This window comes from Podarcis bocagei (assembly GCF_964188305.1).
Source record: "Podarcis bocagei genome assembly, chromosome: 10".
NCBI classification, from domain to species: Eukaryota; Metazoa; Chordata; class Lepidosauria; order Squamata; family Lacertidae; genus Podarcis; species Podarcis bocagei.
This window is the reverse complement of record NC_138135.1, coordinates 74,431,455-74,453,536: the sequence shown is the minus strand read 5'-3', so window position 1 is coordinate 74,453,536 and position 22,082 is coordinate 74,431,455. Positions and strand designations below refer to the sequence as shown.

Genomic DNA, 22,082 nt, shown 5'->3' with positions numbered 1-22,082 from the left:
CTGTTCATAGAATCATAGAATCGTAGAGTTGGATGAGACCACAAGGGCCATCGAGTCCAACCCCCTGCCAAGCAGGAAACACCATCAGAGCACTCCTGACATATGGTTGTCAAGCCTCTGCTTAAAGACCTCCAAAGTAGGAGACTCCACCACACTCCTTGGCAGCAAATTCCACTGTCGAACAGCTCTTACTGTCAGGAAGTTCTTCCTAATGTTTAGGTGGAATCTTCTTTCTTGTAGTTTGGATCCATTGCTCCGTGTCCGCTTCTCTGGAGCAGCAGAAAACAACCTTTCTCCCTCCTCTATGTGACATCCTTTTATATATTTGAACATGGCTATCATATCACCCCTTAACCTCCTCTTCTCCAGGCTAAACATGCCCAGCTCCCTTAGCCGTTCCTCATAAGGCATCGTTTCCAGGCCTTTGACCATTTTGGTTGCCCTCCTCTGGACACGTTCCAGTTTGTCAGTGTCCTTCTTGAATTGTGGTGCCCAGAACTGGACACAGTACTCCAGGTGAGGTCTGACCAGAGCAGAATACAGTGGCACTATTACTTCCCTTGATCTATATGCTATACTCCTATTGATGCAGCCCAGAATTGCATTGGCTTTTTTAGCTGCCGCGTCACACTGTTGGCTCATGTCAAGTTTGTGGTCAACCAAGACTCCTAGATCCTTTTCACATGTACTGCTCTCAAGCCAGGTGGCACCCATCTTGTATTTGTGCCTCTCATTTTTTTTGCCCAAGTGCAATACTTTACATTTCTCCCTGTTAAAGTTCATCTTGTTTGTTTTGGCCCAGTTCTCTAATCTGTCAAGGTCATTTTGAAGTGTGATCCTGTCCTCTGGAGTGTTAGCCACCCCTCCCAGTTTGGTGTCATCTGCAAATTTGATCAGGATGCCCTTGAGTCCATCATCTAAGTCGTTGATAAAGATGTTGAATAAGACCGGGCCCAAGACAGAACCCTGTGGCACCCCACTAGTCACTCTTCTCCAGGATGAAGAGGAACCATTGATGAGCACCCTTTGGGTTTGGTCAGTCAGCCAGTTACAAATCCACTGAGTGGTAGCATAGTCAAGACCTCATTTTACCAGCTTCTTTACAAGAATATCATGGGGCACCTTGTCAAATGCCTTGCTGAAATCAAGGTAGGCTACATCCACTGCGTTCCCTTCATCTACCAGGCTTGTAATTCTGTCAAAAAACGAGATCAGGTTAGTCTGACATGACTTATTTTTCAGAAATCCATGCTGACTATTGGTGATCACAGCATTCCTTTCTAGGTGCTCACAGACTGTTTGCTTAATGATCTGCTCCAGAATCTTCCCTGGTATTGATGTCAGACTGACTGGGCGGTAATTATTTGGGTAATTATTTTTGTCAGACTCCAGCCCACCATCTCTGACCACTAATCATGCTGGCTGCAGCTGATGAGAACTGAAGTCCAAAAACATGTGGAGGGCAACACATTAGCTACCCCTGTAAAAAATAGCTCAAGCCCCCCCACCAAACCTTGTCACAAATTATACAAACAGCGTAATCAAATCCTAACTATCTTCCTGGACTGTCCACTTCAGGGGATAGAGATTAATATTTTCATGTTCCCCCATGAAAGAGACCTATTGGATTGTAGAAAAATAGCATGTCAGAAAAAAGCTTCAGTCTTGTCCCTGACACCCAACTTTAAAAACATGAAAAGCGTCTTCCTGGATTGGACCAGAGGTCCATCCCAACATCAATTTAGGATGAACTGGATGGTCTAGCATCTTAACTCATTAATGGGCTAGTTTTATGAACATGGCAAAGAGCTCAGTGGCTTTGTTTTTGTCCTGGAACATCCTAATGAAACATTTGCTTGTGCTATTACTCATTCTGCCCAAGCTCCTTCTACAGGATGAAGCTAATAAGGTCACATTCTGCTTTCCTGCTTCACACAAAACCCTATGGTCTGTTTGTGTGGGTGAGGAAGCTTAATGTGAAAGGAAGAAAACCCGTTTCTTCACCGCTTACTACACCTAACATCAGGAAGAAATTATATTTCTTTTCTGTTTTGTTGTTCAAAAAGAAATGATGTCACCTCTTTACCAGCATGGGCCAACACATTAAATGGATTCCAGGTTCCTTAAAAAAAGAAAAAATACAATGCACTTCATTTCATTTCATTTCATTAGGAATTGGTTTCAGATCTTAGCTGATTAGGATGGACTGTTTAGGTGATATTTTTTCATACTGCCATCAATCGCTTCATGGCACTAAGGGCTTAGCTACACATTTGCTAGATACACAACATGAAGCTCTGTTTCTGTCTTTCTTATATAGGTCTCGTCTGCAGCAAACATTTAGATCATTATGACCCCACTATAAATGGTCATGACTTCCCTCAAAGACTCCTAGCAATTGAAGTTTGTGAAGGGTGCTGAGAGTTGTGAGGAGATCCCCCATTCCCCTCACAGATCTTACATTTCCCAGTTTTCCTCCACAGTCAATCCCTCTTCCCAGGGAGCTCTAAGAATTGTAGCTCCATGAGTACAATGGTGACCTAATAATTCTTAGCACCCTTGACAAACTATGATTCCCAAATAACGGGAACCAAATAATGTTCAGAGTTGTATCACCTGTTGCTGCCTTGACAATTCCATAATTCTATTGGGTCCTCCTTGCTGTGGCAGTTCATAGTCATAGCTTTTCAGTGGAGCTAGTTCAAAGCCATTGAGTTGTTTGAAGGCAGTGCCAAGGTAAGCCTAAGATTTAACATGTGCACGGGACCAAGATGTTCTGTGTCATTGTTCTTAACTATGCAGTGGGGGGGGGGGGGTTAGCTGCAACTTCACTAGGTCAGGGTGTAGCTCTGGTGGCATTTTTAAGGGAAGATGGTTGGATGTCGTTTTGGATAATGACTTGTGATTGTTATACATCCAATGATCTCTAACACATTTTGTTGCATTGTAACTTTACTGCCATTTGTCACCCTCGCCAAGAGGATCTTGTGACATATTAAGGAAATGAAATTAGTCACTAAGAGCACAAACATTTCTGGAGTGTGTCAAAAAAAAAGTAAACTCATAGTTTATGCTGGGTATTTCATGGGGCCAAAAGCACTGCAGAGCAAACAAACAAAAAGTAATATAATTTAGGAAGAAGTTTCCATGCTAAAGTGAGTTCTTCTTTCCCCAGACACCTGGCTGGTTTTTTGTTCCATATATTTTCATTCTGCTTTGAGTGTGTGCTTCATGTTCTCCATTCCTTAGTTGAGCAGTCTTCCAGGATCTCATAAGGAAATAAATGAATTGGCTCTGTTGCTGTTCTATTTAGAGATGGGTTGAAAGTTCCACATTGAACTTTTAATGGAACTATGATGGATCTTGGAGAACAAAAAGGTCTCCACGAAAAGACAATGATCTTTGTGAAGTGTTCCCTTTATTTTTTAATATATCTTTTTTGCCTTAATCCTGGCTCATATGAAGCTTCTTTTGTGCCTTGAAGGTCTTGCTCATATCAAGCTCCTTCTCTGGAGGCTCTGCATAGACACCAGAGATGCAGGGCTGGAGCTTGCCATTTCACAACTGAGCTCTTCTGCAATGGGAAGAGATAGTCATTTTTCTTTGCCTCACAGACTCTGATTTCTGTTTTCTCACACTATTTATTTTATTTCGTCTAAGTTTAAAAGTTAACTTAAAAAGAAATCCCAGTTTATAAATTATATTCTTCTTTTGTATACTTTGATATATTTTTTACTTCCCATAAAATAATATGCAATAAATCTGCCAGAAAGCAGATAATTTCCTCATCAATTTCTATGTTGGGGTTTTCTTGAACAGATCTCATTACTATAGCTCTTGAATTAATGTCAGAAAAGACTGTCAAGATGTCTCTATCTAATTTTTTCTTTCGTGAAAGGGCTGAGTTAATTCTACATACTGATTTGATCACCACATTGTCTGCAATTCTTCCTAGGATTGTAACAAAGAACTCTTACAGAAACATCTTTAAATCATTTGCTTTCTCTTTCTCTTTAATACCTTTGACCTTAATGCTAGCACGACTCTTTTTATCATCAATAATATCTTTATGACTTTCTAACTAATCTGTCTTTTGTAACATTGATCTTGCTAATCACATCGATAAGTCAGATTCTGTCTTTTCCACTTGCCTTGATTTTTCTGTGTACTTCCTCTGCTGTTTGTCATTCCTTACTTATTTTCCCTTGGTTAGATTTTCAAATCTTTCTTGGAAAGTTTTAATTTTTAAAATTCTGAGTCTGCCTTTCTTTTTTCAAATTAGTTTGCATTGTGTTATTTTTTCAAAAGCTTCAGTATTAATATTCCAAAACATATTCATGATTATTCTCTTCATAGCCACACAATATCCATGTATATATATGTGTGTGTGCATTTTATATACATAAGCTTCATCAATTGCATTAGAACATTCACAATTTTTATCAACTAATTATGCATTCCACCACTCCATTATTAAATTACCCTTAAGCCCTGAATGGTTTTCACTAGAGTTGAGCATTAATGAACTATACCACTGTTTGTGTAATTCACAAGCCCTCTTCAAATTTATTTATACTCCTATCACCTTACGTAATATTACAGTAAAAAGTATCTACACTCAGTATTGCACAATGTCCAAGCATAATACCCCCCACTCTCTCTGTTAATTATATCACAACAGTAAACTGTTTCTTGGAAAAAAGAGCAGAGCGCAATAATTGCTCAGTCTTTTCTTCAACTGACCGTGGTTCTTCACCTTTGAAAGCACCAAAGGAGCCACCAAAGGAGCTCACCCTTCTAGTTGTACTCCTCTAGTGGCACATCACGCAGCACCCTAAGTCTTCTTTCATAACTGTTCTCTTGCCTCAATACTATATGCTATTCAGTTGACCCAGAAATACTCATAGAATCATAAAGTTGGAAGAGACCACAAGGGCCATCGAGTCCAACCCCCTGCCAAGCAGGAAACACCATCAGAGCACTCCTGACATATGGTTGTCAAGCCTCTGCTTAAAGACCTCCAAAGTAGGAGACTCCACCACACTCCTTGGCAGCAAATTCCACTGTCGAACAGCTCTTACTGTCAGGAAGTTCTTCCTAATGTTTAGGTGGAATCTTCTTTCTTGTAGTTTGGATCCATTGTTCCGTGTCCGCTTCTCTGGAGCAGCAGAAAACAACCTTTCTCCCTCCTCTATGTGACATCCTTTTATATATTTGAACATGGCTATCATATCACCCCTTATCCTCCTCTTCTCCAGGCTAAACATGCCCAGCTCCCTTAGCCGTTCCTCATAAGGCATCGTTTCCAGGCCTTTGACCATTTTGGTTGCCCTCCTCTGGACACGTTCCAGTTTGTCAGTGTCCTTCTTGAACTGTGGTGCCCAGAACTGGACACAGTACTCCAGGTGAGGTCTGACCAGAGCAGAATACAGTGGCACTATTACTTCCCTTGATCTAGATGCTATACTCCTATTGATGCAGCCCAGAATTGCATTGGCTTTTTTAGCTGCCGTGTCACACTGTTGGCTCATGTCAAGTTTGTGGTCAACTAAGACTCCTAGATCCTTTTCACATGTACTGCTCTCAAGCCAGGTGTCACCCATCTTGTATTTGTGCCTCTCAATTTTTTTGCCCAAGTGCAATACTTTACATTTCTCCCTGTTAAAGTTCATCTTGTTTGTTTTGGCCCAGTTCTCTAATCTGTCAAGGTCGTTTTGAAGTGTGATCCTGTCCTCTGGGGTGTTAGCCACCCCTCCCAGTTTGGTGTCATCTGCAAATTTGATCAGGATGCCCTTGAGTCCATCATCCAAGTCGTTGATAAAGATGTTGAATAAGACCGAGCCCAAGACAGAACCCTGTGGCACCCCACTAGTCACTCTTCTCCAGGATGAAGAGGAACCATTGATGAGCACCCTTTGGGTACGGTCAGTCAGCCAGTTACAAATCCACTGAGTGGTAGCATAGTCAAGACCGCATTTTACCAGCTTCTTTACAAGAATATCATGGGGCACCTTGTCAAATGCCTTGCTGAAATCAAGGTAGGCTACATCCACTGCGTTGCCTTCATCTACCAGGCTTGTAATTCTGTCAAAAAAAGAGATCAGGTTAGTCTGACATGACTTATTTTTCAGAAATCCATGCTGACTATTGGTGATCACAGCATTCCTTTCTAGGTGCTCACAGACTGTTTGCTTAATGATCTGCTCCAGAATGTTCCCTGGTATTGATGTCAGACTGACTGGGCGGTAATTATTTGCGTCCTCTCTTTTCCCCTTTTTGAAAATAGGGACAACATTTGCCCTCCTCCAGTCTGCCGGGACTTCGCCTGTTCTCCAGGAATTCTCAAAGATGACTGCCCAGTGGTTCTGAGATCACATCTGCCACGCAGAGCCAGTCTGCTTCACCAGACAAGACCAGCTGCACAACTGCAATTGAGGAAAAATGAGAATTATGAGTCCATCAGGAGATTCACATTGGTGCTAAAATGGACCACACCCCATTCTCCCCGTATCTCCATTCCATGCAGGACTCTAAGTCCTATTTTACAGCTTTCCCTTCCTTTCATAAATGCTCACTTACTGCTGATATTCTTCACCAAATACTCAAGGGGAGCCCCACACTGGTGCCTAGGTAAAAGCGAGATTCAAGAATCTGACAGGAGAGGTCATATAGGTGGCAAGAGAGACCAGTGGCGTAGCGTGGGTTGTCAGCACCCGGGGCAAGGCAAGTAATTTGCGCCCCCTAACCAGTGGATTTGCGCCCCTAACCCTAACCCCCAGATGTTGCGGCCAGTGCGGCCGGTGCGGCCGGGCCCCCCTGCACCCCCCACGCTACACCACTCTGCAGCAGTAGCTTCAAAACCCACCTTGGCAGTTCCCAAAGGGCACCATGCACAGCAAAATCCAACGCCTTTCGTTTTTCTCATTTATTTTTATTATTACTATGTATCTTTAAAAGATAAACATTCAGCGTAACAAAGAACTTAAACCGGAAGCCTTTCTTTAGCGCACACACACACACCCTTAGGGGGATGATCCACCACTCATTTACTCGTGAGCAAGCCCGCCAAACTTGCTGACGAAACCGAAAGCCTCTTAACCCGCTGGCGAGAGGCTTAGCCGGGCCTCGCCCGCCCATCGGCTTCCTCTCGGAGGTTTTTGGGGAGCGCAGGGCGCGGCGAGGCCCGGTGGCGCGTCGGGGTGCGGAGGCTGCCCGTGCCGGCCAGGCGTCGGTGGCGGCGTCGGCGCTGCTTCAGCGGCTGCTCCTCCTGCGAGCAGTGAGTGGAGCGCAGCCGCAGCGGCGGCGGGGGGCGCGCGCGCTAGGGCGCAAGGCTGGCGGTGGCTGCGGGGAGCCCGGCGGAGGAAGGAACTTGTCCCTTCCCTCTGGACTCGCGCCCCCCCAGATGTTGCGCCCGGTGCGGCCGGCACCCTTGGCACCCCCCACGCTACGCCACTGAGAGAGACCATACCCCTCTGCTTCCTGTGTCTACACAGTATCACACCTTTATATTATATTTGTAGGCAGATCTTAAATCCAATCCATCATGAAATTTTTGGAAGGGCCAATACTTGAAGAAAGTGAAATTTAGAAGGTATCTAAGGTTGAAAGAATCATCTGCTCTGTCCAGGCCCATTTAAAACAAGTCCCTACAAAAAAAATATTATTATTTTGCTTTTGCATTCCTTTTAGAACATCTTGATGCTGATTCTTTGGCAATGCACCTGGACAAAGGTCGTGCAAAACAACAAAATCTAAACCATGCAAATCAAGTGTGTGGATGAACAATGAGCAAAAATGAGCTCATTGTTCATTTTTGAACAATTCCTAGTGAAGTACTTGGGGCATGAGGAGTTGCACAAAATAATGGGACATCTGCTTTTAATAGGGTTTTCTTCAGCCAGCTCCGCTTACCACTAAAGAGAAGATGCTCCTCAGATGGCCTGCCAAGACTGTCTCTTTTCTCCTTATCACCACTGCACCGTGCCTTTATCCAAATCTGCTGCTGGCTGCTGGTGCCCTTCACTTGTTTCTTCGATACTGAGCATATAATTAAAATGGTGGCTGGGTTTTGGAGCTCCAACAAGCAACACAGGCAGTAGATCAGATGTTGGAGCACAGCTCCAATCATTCGTGTCCACTGTCCATGCTGGCTGGCAGCGGATGACAGTTAGAGCTGCCCCACCAACCTCATTCTTCCCCCAGCAAGTCCCAACCTGTTTGCCTTCTTACTTACCACTAGCCAGGGGGTGGCTCTGGTGCCCTGTCTTCTGGCCTACCAGTTCCACTGGCAACCCAATGCTATTAGTGGCTGGGATTGATGGGAGATAGGAGTCCAGCAACCTCTGGAGGGCCACAGGTTCTTCATCCCTGAAGTAGATGACATGGGCAGCATAATTTTGCTTTTTAAACTCCTATGAGGACAAAGCTAGTTGTGGCCTTTGAGATACATGAATTCATCTCTGATGTCTTTGTCTCCTTTAATGTGTGCAACTTTGGGCGTGCTGATTGGTATCAGGGTTGTGCTCCAGCCCCAGCCCCAAATCAAGACAATTGCTCCCTGACCTCCTATTAGCTATGGAAGAAATATATATATACCGTATATAAAGGGACAATGCAGATGCCTGCCTGGTTTTTTCCCCCCCTGCGGAACTAGGAACAGATCTAGATGGGACTTAATTTATGTCAGGAAATTGGCCAGGGGGGAAAGGGTTAAACTTGCCACCCCCTTTGCCACAAGCCTGGTCCAAATTTCCTTCAGGTTTTGTTTTTGTTTTGTTTTTTGCTTTTTTTAAGCAAACACACGCTAAGTTTTTGGAGATGAATTTGTGCATTTCTGAGGACATGCCTGGTTTGGCCCTGAATTGATGGTCTGGATATGGGCCATAGCTTTGTGGTAAAACAGTGTCTTTGGTAATTTGGTTCAATCCTGGGCACAGTGTCATTAAAAAGATGCTTAGTAGTGGGCCTGAGAAAGGCCCTTGGTCATAGAGCATGGCCAACTAGAAGGGAAGGACCAATGGCCTGACAATCAATGGAAGACAGCTTCATGTGTTTATATTTGAGCTTGCTTGATGGAAAGTGCTGACACACAACAAAATGAAAAAGACTGGTAGGACAAAGACCAACGGGTGGAAAGAGTAGGAAAGCACCATTGGGCTAAATTTCCTAATGGCGAAAGGCATTGGATATCTGGGAGACTGTATCAGGAGTTGGCAGACACTCCTTCACTATAGCTATTTAAGCAGCAATTGGATGGCTAACTACCAAGCATGCTGTTTTTTGCATTCTCTACAGCAGATCCTGCATTGATCTGGGGGATGGACTAGGTGAGTTCTTGAAGATCGCCTTCTAACATGAGGCTTATGAATTCTTGTATCTTTATCCCTGCAAAACTAGATCCAGCACAGAGGGAGGGAGAGAGGGAGAGTCATGTATTCCTTTGTATCTAGGCATTATACTTACATGGTTACCTGGAGCTTCTGCAGGTAACAAAACAAATAAGGAAAGTCTGGGTGAAGTAGGAGACTGGAGTAACAGAATGACAAAACAAATAACGTACACTGATCCCTGGATAATACTGAGACTCGGTCATCAACAGGATAGAGAGTCCATGAACAGTGCTTCTCTATGTCTGTAAATCCCACTGCCAGCCCATTAATTGAGCATCTCATCCATTGTCTGGAACTGATCTCCTCCCTTGCTGGGAGATGAGTTGATGGTTTAATAGCTTTTTCACATTTTTGACTTCTACACGTTGCAGCAGATGTTCAGTTGATAAGCCATTAGTTCATAATAATTACAGTATGCCTGTGTGCATAAAAGATAACAGCCACCTGGATGTAATGGGCAAGTTCCCTTTTATTATCCCAGCTGCTGAGTCGTCAAAAAGGTCTTAGTAAATACAAAAGAATCTGATTCCATACATAACGCCTTACAGGGTTACAAAGGCAGGATATGCAGGTCCCCACCCACAAGGAGCTTACAATCAAAGGTAGACAACGGGGAAAACAACAGGAGAAAGAGGTGAGCATCAAAGGAATAAGGGGTGATCCAGTTTTGACCTTAAGGTGTGTTGAATTAATCTGTAGTCTCTCTAGAAAATGGTGGTCTTTCAGAACCTCTCAGGAGGCCCACCTGTTTATAGATGGGCAATGATGTTAATTTTGACTCGACGATGTACTTCATAGACTGCCGCATTTGCTCAAGCTGGCTCTGAGATCTTCATTAAGCTGCTCTGAGGCCTCAGTTTGCAGCTCAGAATTTTCTAGTTTTGCTTCAAGGGTGTCCATTTGCTGCTGATCCTTGGTGTCTTTTCCCTGCTGTGAGGTATATTTCCTTCAAGCTACTGGCTTTGCTGTTTCAATGTTCAATTCACTTGGGCTCAGAGTGTTGCTGTTATTTCCTCCATTCTGGAACCATTATATGGAACAAAGCTAACATAAGGCCTTGGAAGACTAGACTCTAGACATGTTTTCTGAACTGAAAATCAAATAGCTCTGGGGAGCTCTGGGAATTGTAGCTCCAGGAAGGGAATAGGGGTGTGCCAACAATTTTGAGCATGCTTAGCAAACCACAATTCCCAGCTTCTTCAGGGGAAGCAATGGCAATTTAAAGTGGCATGATACTGCTTTAAATGTATAGTGCAGATGGGACCTAAGACTTTAAGGACCAAACTGCACGCTACATTAATCATCTAGTTTGCCTTTCAGTGCAAGATTTTTCTTTCCAATAGCCGATGTAGGAGAGGGTCAGGAGGGAATGGATTGTGACATTGGCATGGAGGATCAAGAGCTCCATCTCTCTGTCCTCTGCTGTGTTAGAGATGGTGGCTCATATATGGTGGCTGTTTTTGAAAGAAAAGTCTTGTACTCGGGCAAACCTGAGTACATTAGTACATTAGTACATGTTACATTAGTGTAACATGTAGCTTGGCCCTTAGCAACTGTGGCTGATTTAAAGGCCTCCACGACTTTGAATGGGATTTGGGTTGAGTTTGTCCTGCCTGTGGAAAGTTGGCAGAGAAGCAAACTTAACATTATCAGCGTTTATGTGAACTTGGAACGTGCAACACACCCTCAAGACAATGCTGATCTTTTGTGCTTGGTAACAACATGATTATGGAGTGCTGCTTCCTTAATCTGCACTCAGTTTCTCGCAAGTGCAACAGCACATACATTTTCCCCTGAGCTGTTAGTTTTATGGATCTTGGATGTTAGAATCTGTGCGTCATGGCATTAGCAAGAAACAGTCTTATTGCCCTTTTAATGTGTACAGGTGAGTTGGTTGGACTATGACAGAGGCAGGTGAATATATTAAGAGAATTTGAACTTAAGAAATACTTTCTCAGATAATGATCTTGGTAAGCAGTATCTGTAGTTCAAACCTGAAATCTGAAAAATCAAAGAGAAAGAAGTAGATTTTCTTCCTTTGACCTTTCTCCCTATTTTAGCAGTTTCAAGGATGACAGCTGACCTCATATTTACTTTCAACCCGGTCAATCTGAATGAGTCAACACCTGTAGGAACGGTGCTAAGTCAAGTTTCTGACCCTGATGTTAATGACACTACAAATACTTACATGACGACTGATCACTTGGATAAATTTAGCATTGATCCAGGTAAGTACGCAATGCTTTTTCATTTGGGCATGTTCAGTATCTTCGTAATTTAATTTTGGGATGAAGAATGAATGAAAAACAAGAGGGTGAAATCACAAGTGGCTTTATAAAGTATTTTTATAAGTACAGACAATATAAAAGAAAATGGGGAGGACGTAAGAGGTTGTCCTGGCCTCAACGGTGAGCCTTTCCTCCCAATTCATTTTGCAGTGTTGCCTCTTTATCCTTTTGGTTTTTAAAATAGTTTTGCCCCAAATTTCCCCTTCAAAGTTGTATCAGCCCCCCTCCCCCTAAGGAATTTAAAGGAGACTAGCAAAAGGAAGCAAATACTTCAGGTAGGTCAAGAACCATAATGGGTTCTTTGCAATACTATCCCTACTCTGAGTAGACCCACTGAATTTTTTGAATACAATTAATTTTCATCCATTAATTTCAATGGGTCTGCTCTGAGCAGAACTTAATTGGTTACCACATGGTGTCTACTCTTGGGGAACAATTCACTTAATTATTATTTTTTACAGTGCTTCCCTGCAAATGCACTCCCATCCCATAAATCAATTTGGCAGTAAACAAAAGTATCTTTTGCAACCAAAACCATTTCCTGAAATGAGAACAGGGTAAACAGGGCCATTGCTGGCCACTGAATTATTATTTCTTATTATGAAATTAAAATACACACATTGTATGCCAAATATACAGGATATGCTTTTGGCAGGGGCACTGGAGGAACGAGATCATGGCAGAGTGCAGACTGGAGTTCTTCTCTGTGTGTACATGCAAGGGAAAGTGTCAATGGTGTTATTGAGAGCAGCTAAAAATCTGCAGGTTATAGAAGGTGAGAGACAAGGCAAAAGCGAAAATCGCAACAAGGGTCTGACCTAACACTGAACTCACTGAGAGCACCATAACTTCAGGAATGCTTCACTATAATTCTTTAGCTTAAAAAAATGCCTGCCCATGTGGTAAACCATGCCACCCCACACTGCAGATCTCTGGCAACATTCTGCAACATCTGGTGTGTGGGGCTGCCCTTGAAGACAGTTTAGAAGTTATAAAGGTAAAGGACCCCTGACAGTTAAGTCCAGTCACGGACGACTCTGGGGTTGCGGCGCTCATCTTGCTTTACTGGCCAAGGGAGCAGGCATTTGTCCGCAGTTTTTCCGGGTCATATGGCGAAACCAGAGCAGCACACAGAAACTCTGTTTACCTTCCCACCTGGGTGGTACCTATTTATCTACTTGCACTTTGACATGCTTTCGAACTGCTAGGTTGGCAGGAGCTCGGACCAAACAACGGGAGCTCACCCTGTTGTGGGGATTCGAAACGCCAACCTGCTGATCGGCAAGCCCAAGGCTCAGTGGTTTACACCACAGCGCCACCTGCGTCCCTTTAGAGGCTATAGGTAAAGGTAAAGGGACCCCTGACCATTAGGTCCAGTCGTGGCCGACTCTGGGGTTGCGACGCTCATCTCGCTTTATTGGCCAAGGGAGCCGGCGTACAGCTTCCGGGTCATGTGGCCAGCATGACTAAGCCACTTCTGGCGAACCAGAGCAGTGCACGGAAACGCCGTTTACCTTCCTGCCAGAGCGATACCTATTGATCTACTTGCACTTTGACGTGCCTTCGAACTGCTAGGTTGGCAGGAGCAGGGACCGAGCAATGGGAGCTCACCCCGTCACGGGGATTTGAACTGCTGACCTTCTGATCGGCAAGTCCTAAGCTCTGTGGTTTAACCCACAGAGCCACCTGAGTCCCTTAGAAGCTATAGTTAGTAGTTAATAAGGCAGGTGGGTTACTGCTTTGGACCAGATGTATGGATCATATCACTCCATTCTTAAAGCAGTTGTACCGGCTACTGGAATTTTTCTGGGCTCAATTCAGAGAGCTGGTTTAACCTTACTGCACAATCTTCTGCATATTTACTCAGAGGCTAAGCTCCACTTTGTTCAGTTGATCTTATTCCTAGTGAAATGAGTTAGGATTGCAGTCTTATAGCCCCAAACAGCTTGAGACAAGAGTAACTTGAGAACTGCATCCTCTGCAAAAATAAATTTCTGACTATTCAGATCCTCCTGAAAGGCCAAGGATTGGGAACCTACAGCACTCCAGATGTTGTTGAATTTCTGCTCCCATCATCCCCAGACAGGATTGCATATGGTTAGGATGATGGAAGTCATAGTCCACTAATGCCTGGAGATCCAGATGCTCCCATCGCTTTCATTGGCTCTTCTTTGGATTCTCCTGCCTTAAGAAGTGAGCCCAGTGATGATGTACAATTGGGGATGGAGGCTCACGTTTGCCCTTTACCAAACAATAAGTGAACTGAAATACAGCCATCCTTTGAAATCCACACTCCTCTGAATTCTGCAGTTCAGTTCTCCAGCTAAGCAATGTGTACAAAAATAAAAATACAAGCACAAAGTGTGCAAAAAATTTCACATATTAGTGAAAACAATAAAAATGCATTATATAAAGGAAAATCGTTTTGCAAAAATATGGTTATTAGGCAAAATTGCACACAAAACTGTATATCAGGAGAAATTTGCACTAAAATGTTGGTGAATTTTCATGAGTACTTGCTTTTTAACCAAAAAAAATTAAAATAAATCACAAACTGATATAGAAGTGTGACTGATGGAACTTAAGATTGGAAAAATGAGAAACTGAGAGAAGCCAAATTTCACAGATTTGCCCATCTATTGGTTCCTTTTTCTTTGTGGGGCTGTTGACTTTGGAATTTCCTCCCTTGGGAGACTCACCTGACGCAGAGCCTGATATATTTTCAGCACCAGGCAGAGACCATTTTAGTTGCTTGGATGCTTTAGATAGTGGGCTTTTCTCGGTGTTTTGATGTGGGACCTGATCTTTCTCATCTCAAAACTTCCGAAGGTCAAAAGTCAAGTAAGCAGGTCATAAGCCTTGCTGCTTCAAGCGGCTTGTTTCCATGGACATGCAAAACAAGCGGGAGGATATCCGCTCTCGCTGATCCCATCCATCTCCTGCTCTGTCACAACAACAGCACCCAGATCAGCACAGATGGGAGCAATTTTATCTGCCATGTGCTTAGCAAATTGATCACAGCGCCTCCTTGAGGGTCCCAGGATCAGCATTTCAGGGGGGCGGGCAAGGTTCAGTAAAATTTAACAAGTTGCTCATTCAAGGCTCAGGTGCAACCGTCCAAAACCTGTTTTTTTTTTCTTTCTAAAAAAGCAGAAGTGATTTTCTTTTTTTTAAACCCCCAACTTATTTTAACCATAACAATATCATTGACACAGACAAAGCCACCCCTTTCTGAAAGGCCCTTTATTTTGGCCTTGGCAGGTGTAGCTACTAGCTAGGTGTAGCTAGAATCATTGAATTCACAACAGTAGCCATTAATGTTGCAACTACAGAGGTTCCCACACAACAGCGCATGCACTTGATACAAATTGATATATAAAATGTGCTTGCCCACACTCCAAATGCTCTGGTTTATTGGTCCGTGTATTTTTTAATCTAAAGACAAAACAACAGTGGTAAACTGTAAAGCAGCTATCTCTCTTCTAAGTTTCAGGCATCATTAAAAACAAGAAAGTATTTAATTTTGAAAGAGATGACAAACATTATGAGCTGCTCATTAAGTCGGGCCTTCTCGCAAAAAGGAAACTTCTCATCATCAACATTCATGATGTTCCTGAAAAACCCAACTGTACAGACCCTGAGTTTGTTTTAGGAACAGGTGAGAAATACTAAATTTGATCCAATACAGTACAGTACTAAATATAACAGAAAAATAAAAAATTTCATTCAGTTCCCCAACAAACCCCAACCATAAATGAATGCATAAAGTGCTAATCTTAACAATGCTAGCTCCATCTATTCCAGTCCCCCACTTGCAAAGTTAGTACTGGTTCTGAGCTGTGAGCAGCAGTCTGAGGTGACCCTGGAGTTGGGAACCAGAAATTGTGGGAGAAGCTCGTTCTAGACCAGAGGAAAAAGAGAAGGGTAGAGCAAAACACCAGCCAAGGATACAAGAACACATTAGAGCTGCCACATTGCTCAAGCAATGCTCTACTGGAACAGGAAGTATTCTTATACTCCAGGGGTGGGGAACCTTGGATCCTCCAGATGTTACTGAATTATAATCCCCACCATCCTTGGGCACTGGCCATGCTTGCTGAGGCTGATGGGAGTTGTAGATCAGCAACATGTGGAGATGCCAAAGTTCCCCCAATCCTGTTATACTCCTTCCTTTCTAGGAAGATCCAATGGCCACCCTGAGTAGGCAAAGTCATTTCAGACCAGAAGGTTCTTCACTGAGAAGTTTCCACCAGTAGTTCCATACTTCATCACATGGGGCTTCTGCACATGGTGCAGTAACTCCTAACAATCAGCCAATCCCATGCCTCTAGCATCTCACCAGCAAAGCCTTGCTGTTGGTATCAGTATTCTGAGGTAAACTACTTGTAAAAGCACATTTTAGTTTTTGTTTATTTATTTGCTTCACAGCTAATGTAATTGTTAATGAAAACTCGCCAGTATTTACGTCAATCTACAGAATGGAAGCAGTAGATGAGGATCTTGTAAATGGTGATCATTTAACGGTACATAGTTCTCTTTTTCCTGTTGTAGTAGAGTACATTCCATAGATGTTGTTTTAAAAAGCTGAAGTGCTGCTACTAGGTTTTCAGGGGAAAAACGGCGCCCAGTTTCCTCTTTGGGGAGGGACTGCATTTTGCTGGCTATGTCACCAAAAGGTCCCTTCTTGCTGCAATTTCTACACCTTTGCTCCTCTTTTGAATTACAGTGGTGCCTCGCAAGACGAAATTAATCCGTTCCGCGAGTCTCTTCGTCTAGCGGTTTCTTCGTCTTGCGAAGCAACCCTATTAGGGGCTTAGCGGATTAGTGCTATTAGCGGTTTAGCGGCTATTAAAGGCTTAGCGGCTATTAAAGGCTTAGCGGATTAGCGGCTAAAAGGCTATTAGCGGCTTAGCGGCTTAGAAAAAGGGGGGGGAAGCGAAAGAAATCGGAACACTCGCAAGACGTTTTTGTCTTGCAAAGCAAGCCCATAGGGAAAATCATCTTGCAAAGCAGCTCAAAAATGGAAAACCCTTTCGTCTAGCGGGTTTTCCGTCTTGCGAGGCATTCGTCTTGCGGGGCACCACTGTATTTGTTTCTGAATCTCAGCTGTACCTATGATATGTCTACACCATGCAAATGATAGGTATGCTGTTTTGCAGTTCACTGTGGAGAGAACATTGTCTGCACCCAAGGAAGGGGGAGAGTTTTTTGACCTGGATCTATATACTGGTGTTTTGAGACGGAATGCAAACCAGCCCCTGGACTATGATCAAGGATATCATGTAATAATGATGAGTCACTGCGATGTAATACTGTGCAATGCTGAAGGGTGGCAGGAAAAGGATTTCTTTGAAAATAAATGAATCTGTGGTCTAACTCAGGGTGGGGGAGAGGAAAGGGGTCGTGTATGTAAGGTTAGCTAGCATAGAATGACTAGATGTGCCAGGATTGCTACCTTATGCATGTGTTGTGGCCAAAAATCTCGACCATGCCTCACCTTCACCAGGAGAACAAATGGTTGCATCTGGTTTGGTTTAGAGTAGACCCACTAAATCAATGAGTTGTATCTAATGAGGTCACCATGTTAGCCCAAGGACTTCTGGTTGTGCAATGGAACTTCTTCTCCCCATGTCCCTCTCCCATAGATGCCCTGGAGAGTTGGTGGAACCATGAGGAGAGGAGAGGGAGAGGAAGTCCTGTTGTGCTGGTGGAAGTCTTTGTGATATCCAGATGACTTTGTTGGATACCACCCATGGGACTGAAGTTAAAGGTGTCCACTGATTTTAGTAGGTTTACTCTGTGCAGGATATATCCCATACACAACTGTTGCTGTTTTTAAAATGCTCCTCCATGAAATGCTGATGTTAGATTGCTCAGTTAGACCTGTCACCAAATTTCACATAGAGTGAAACCAGAAGAGAAACTGGAATTTCCCCAAAGGGTGAAATGTATTCACTATAAAAGATAGCTCAGAAATCAGTTAAGTAATAATAAGAATAAAATATTTAGTATATTTAGTATTAAGTTTGTACTTGTTGGATTCTTGCCCTGTGACCATAAGATGAAGGGAAGTATATAAATATGCACATCTACTATATATTTCTGAAAGTGGTTTGATTGTCCATCTGTTCTCTATGGGTTTAGATATGCCTCTTGGGTTCCTGAGGTGGGGGCAGCGGTCTTCATCAATATTTGAACACCAGCCACCATTTTGAATTAAGTGACAAACCAAAATGTCGCCCTTCTTTGTAAATAATAATAATAATAATAATAATAATAATAATAATAATAATAATAATAATAATAATAGATTGATTTACTCCACTATAGCTGTTCCTATGAATGTCCTATATTCATAATTGTAAATTTTAGACAGTTATTTTTTAAAATTTTAGATGGTTATTTAATTATGGCTGTAATAAATGGGATGTTCTGTTCCACCAATATTTTCTCCTAGAAATTTCTGTTCCTGATGAGAGCCACAGATACAACAGGAAACTTCTGTCAAGGAACATTAACCGTGAATATTCAAGACTTAAATGATGAAAAACCTGAATTTGAGTAAGAAATGTGCTTCTTTTTATCAAGGAATAAAACAAAAAAAGGACTGTTTTATCCAAGTTTGCTTGAATACAGAAATGTTTATAAACACTTGAAAGATAATATGCTCTTGTGACTTATATGGTCTTGGCTTTTACTCAAAGCTTGATGACATTTGACTAAAATAAGACTAAAAATTGGTTTTGTTAAATGGAGGTTTTAGATGTGTCTCCATTTTCAGTTTAAGGCAGTATAGCCCACAACCATGGAATTCCCTCCCCACAGAGATCCGTCTTCCCACTTCATTGAACAGTTTTCAGTGAATGCTGAGGATGCAAATCTTTGTATTCCTGATTCCTGAGATGTATCGTTTCAGAACCCACCCTATTCTAGGTGACTGCATTTTTTTAAAAAATTGTAATTTTAGGGTGAAGGGCTGTTAATATATTATTAATAGTAAAAATAGTAACAAGAACAACAACCCAATGTTAATAATAAGGATGCACACATCAGGGAGTTGGGATTGGCTGAAGATTCCCAATAACTGGGCAATTAGTGATATATTTGGGTTTGCTGCTTTGTAATGTGCAGAAGGGCATTTTGCTGTATTGTGAGCATTTACTTGCCGGTGTTGCACATGATGGGGCCATAGGTTTTTGAATGAAGCATAAGAAATCACAAGATCGCAGCTTCACCAGTAAATATATCTTACTTTCATGTTTGCCACTGCATTTAGACCCCTTCCTTCAGATTCTGTGAATGTGACCGAAAACGTGCCGGTGGGAAGTATTATTGCCACAGTGAAAGCGGTGGATCGAGATGAGAACAGCAACATTACCTATGCATTCATAAAGCCACAGGCACTGTTTGGCTTGGACCAAAGTAAGTGATATCTTTGCACATTTTCAGCATAGGCCTCATAAGAATTGTGAAATGGTTTAATTTCCTCAGCGTCCCTTTCTAGAATTTTTATTCACACAAAATCTCCCTATAAAGTATCTTCTACCGTACTTCTTTGTGCCTCGATGATTCATACAACCAGTTCAGGTGATCCTGATGCAGCTTGCTTCTATGTCTGCCACTGCACTGTGCAATCATCTACGGTCCCACTATGTGTAGTACCTCGAGCACACAATGAACTAGTCCCTTTTGGCCCAATAAATTACCTTAAAGGTTGCAAGTGGTAGGACTTAGTCTATTGCACCGTACTCTCTGTTCTTGTAGGAACATTTCAGAGTGACATTCAGTATGATCTATCCATCACAATTTCCTCATTTCTGTTTCTTTCCCCCCCACAATCAGAAAGAGGCACAATTACTGTTTTAGAGCCTTTGGATTCAGTCAGTACTAAACATGTCAGAGTTTACCCACTGGAAATTGAGGCAAGGGACGATGGAAACATTCACACTGCCTCTTACACACTAATTATATTTGTAGAAGATGTGAATGACCAACCAGTGTGTGATCCAAGTTTTTCTACAGGAACAGGCAAGTTGATGTTGACTGCGTCTATTAGCTCAAAGTCATTGAAAATCAGTTCTCAATGGGCAAAGTTAAACTCTTTGAATCTTCTTTGACTACAGTGGGACTTAAAAGTATGTAAACTAACATGGGTAATTTGAACATTACATATTGTGGAAAAAATTAGTAGATTTACACGTACTTTAGCTCTGCATTCATCCGACTGACATTAGAAGGTGGGCTTTTTGGCATTAATGCTGTCTTTGAGCACAGTGGAAACATTCAGCTAATTGTACAAAAAGAGAGAAATGATATGAAGTGGGAAGTTCATCAGCAATTGAGAGGACAGTGGTTAGTTATAGCAGAGACTGTAGTGATCCAACATAGGCTGCATTCAGATAGCCTATTATTCCATTTTCACACAACATAAAAGCAAATCTAGTGAAAGTTCAGCATTCCTTTCTGCCTTAATTCCTTCTAGAAAAAAAATATTTCCAAACCCATTAACCCAGAAAATTGTGGAAGAGATGGGATTTGGGTACATGGTGTATGGGCATATAGCTCTTTTATGGGTGAATCATGGGGGGCAGAGAAAGGCAGATGTAAGGAATGGGTAAGGGGGGTAGTGACTTGTCCAATGACATTCGTTGCTGTGTCACAACACTCTATTGGTGTAAATGAAATTTAGGGCCACATGCTGGTATATCATTCAAAAAGCCATAATTCCATAATGCAACAGACACTGTGGTGTGAAAAGAATGTTAGAAATTGGGACCAAAGGACTGCCTTTATAGTCAGTGAAACTAATGTAATAAACCTCATTTCTGAATGCAGCCATAAAGATGCTAAACTATCACCGCCAAGAAGAGGACATTTCATGGCCTAGTATAGGTGGGAGGTCAGGAGTAGCGTTTTATTTTGCCTGGGGTGCAAAAATGCTGAAGCCTTGCTCTGTGTACAAACATCTGTTTTTCTTGGCTAGCTGGGAAATCTTGTGAGGTAGAATTTTAGTGCTAAAGTTCTGGCTTCACAATGAGATTTAGCTTGGTCTCACTAGAGAATAGCCTAGCTCTGCTCAATTTTCCTTTCAGTTAGAGCTTCTACATTCCTTATTTATTATTATGTCAGTGGGATGCTCACCTGCTATTGACCTACACAAGGACAGCAGAGCCTTAGACTGGGCCTATTATTTGCAAGGAATCTATGTTTTTCCCGCTCCCCCATTGCAAATGGGTATAGACGATTTCTACATTCAAATAAACCATTTATGGTTGTTACATAAATTCTGTTTGCCTGACTTATTTTAATGGGTCTGGTTTGTTATTCTTATTGCCCAGGCATTTCTGTATCAGTTCCTGAAACATTTCCAGCTGCCCCAGCTGTCTACACAGTTCTGGCAAGAGATCCGGACCCAGGCGAAGAAATTGAAGTATGTGGACAAGGGGTGTTCCAGAAATGTTTTAGTCAGTGAATGGAGTATGCCACAGTAGGAACTTGCCTCTACTAAGTTCTCAGTACCCTACAAATGCAACTTTATATATCTGGGTTCATAATGCAGAACCTGAGATTGCAATTTCCCCCCTCTTGCTTAAGGAATTTCCAAGTTCAGCACATGACTATTCACAAGTAAGTCTTGTTGGCTTTAATGGGGTTTCTCTCAGGTGAGGATGTGTGAAATTCTATTCACTTCACATTTAAAGGTGAACTTGCCAAATCAGCATTTTCCAAAGCAACCTGTGAACCAAAATGCAGCTAACCTTTGAAATTTGCACTTCTCTGAATTTTGCACTGTAGTTTTCCAGCCAAGTCATGTGTACAAAAGTGCATGTACTATGGTAAAATCTTCCGATAAATGCATATGTTAATGAAAACAACATACAACATGCATTATATTAAGGAACATTATTTGCAAAACTGTGTAAATTAGGCGACATTGCATGGAGAAAAGTGTATATTAGGATAAATTCACTGTAAAATGCTGGTGAATTTTCACAACTTTTTTTTTTTAACTGCAAACTGATTTAGAAATTTGGGGAAACAAGAAACTTAAATTGTCATATTTGCCCATCCCTTGTCACAAATAAGTGAGTATATGATTGCAGCCCTGGTAAAGTAATACTTCCCAAAAATCATGGATTTTTTGAAGCGGTCTCAAAGTTTTTCTTGAGTTTTTCAAACATTTGGTTTGGGTTAAAGAAGAACTGGTCCTAAGAAAAGCTGTATTGGATTGGACCAACAGTCCATGTAGCCCAGAACTTTTCTTTCCAGCAGTAACTAGCAAGATGCCTCTGGAAGTTTGCATGCAGGACATGAGGAATAGGGAATATTCCTGGGCCAAGTAAGGTGGTTTGCAGCCTTTTACTCTAAGACATTCCCATTAAAATGCAGGTGGTTTTTGTTTTGT

The 22,082-nt window shown here is 42.3% G+C and overlaps 1 protein-coding gene across 1 annotated transcript in view; it reads left to right on the top strand.

Annotated features, from left to right (window-relative positions):
* The first annotated feature begins 21,074 nt into the window (after window positions 1-21,074).
* The window catches only part of LOC308595970 (cadherin-related family member 4-like), a 59,290-nt gene continuing 58,282 nt past the window's right edge, over window positions 21,075-22,082 (top strand). Inside the window, exon 1 of the mRNA XM_081210720.1 lies at window positions 21,075-21,107. The gene's annotated coding sequence lies outside the window, so the exon portion shown is untranslated. The remainder of the gene's footprint in view (window positions 21,108-22,082) is intronic.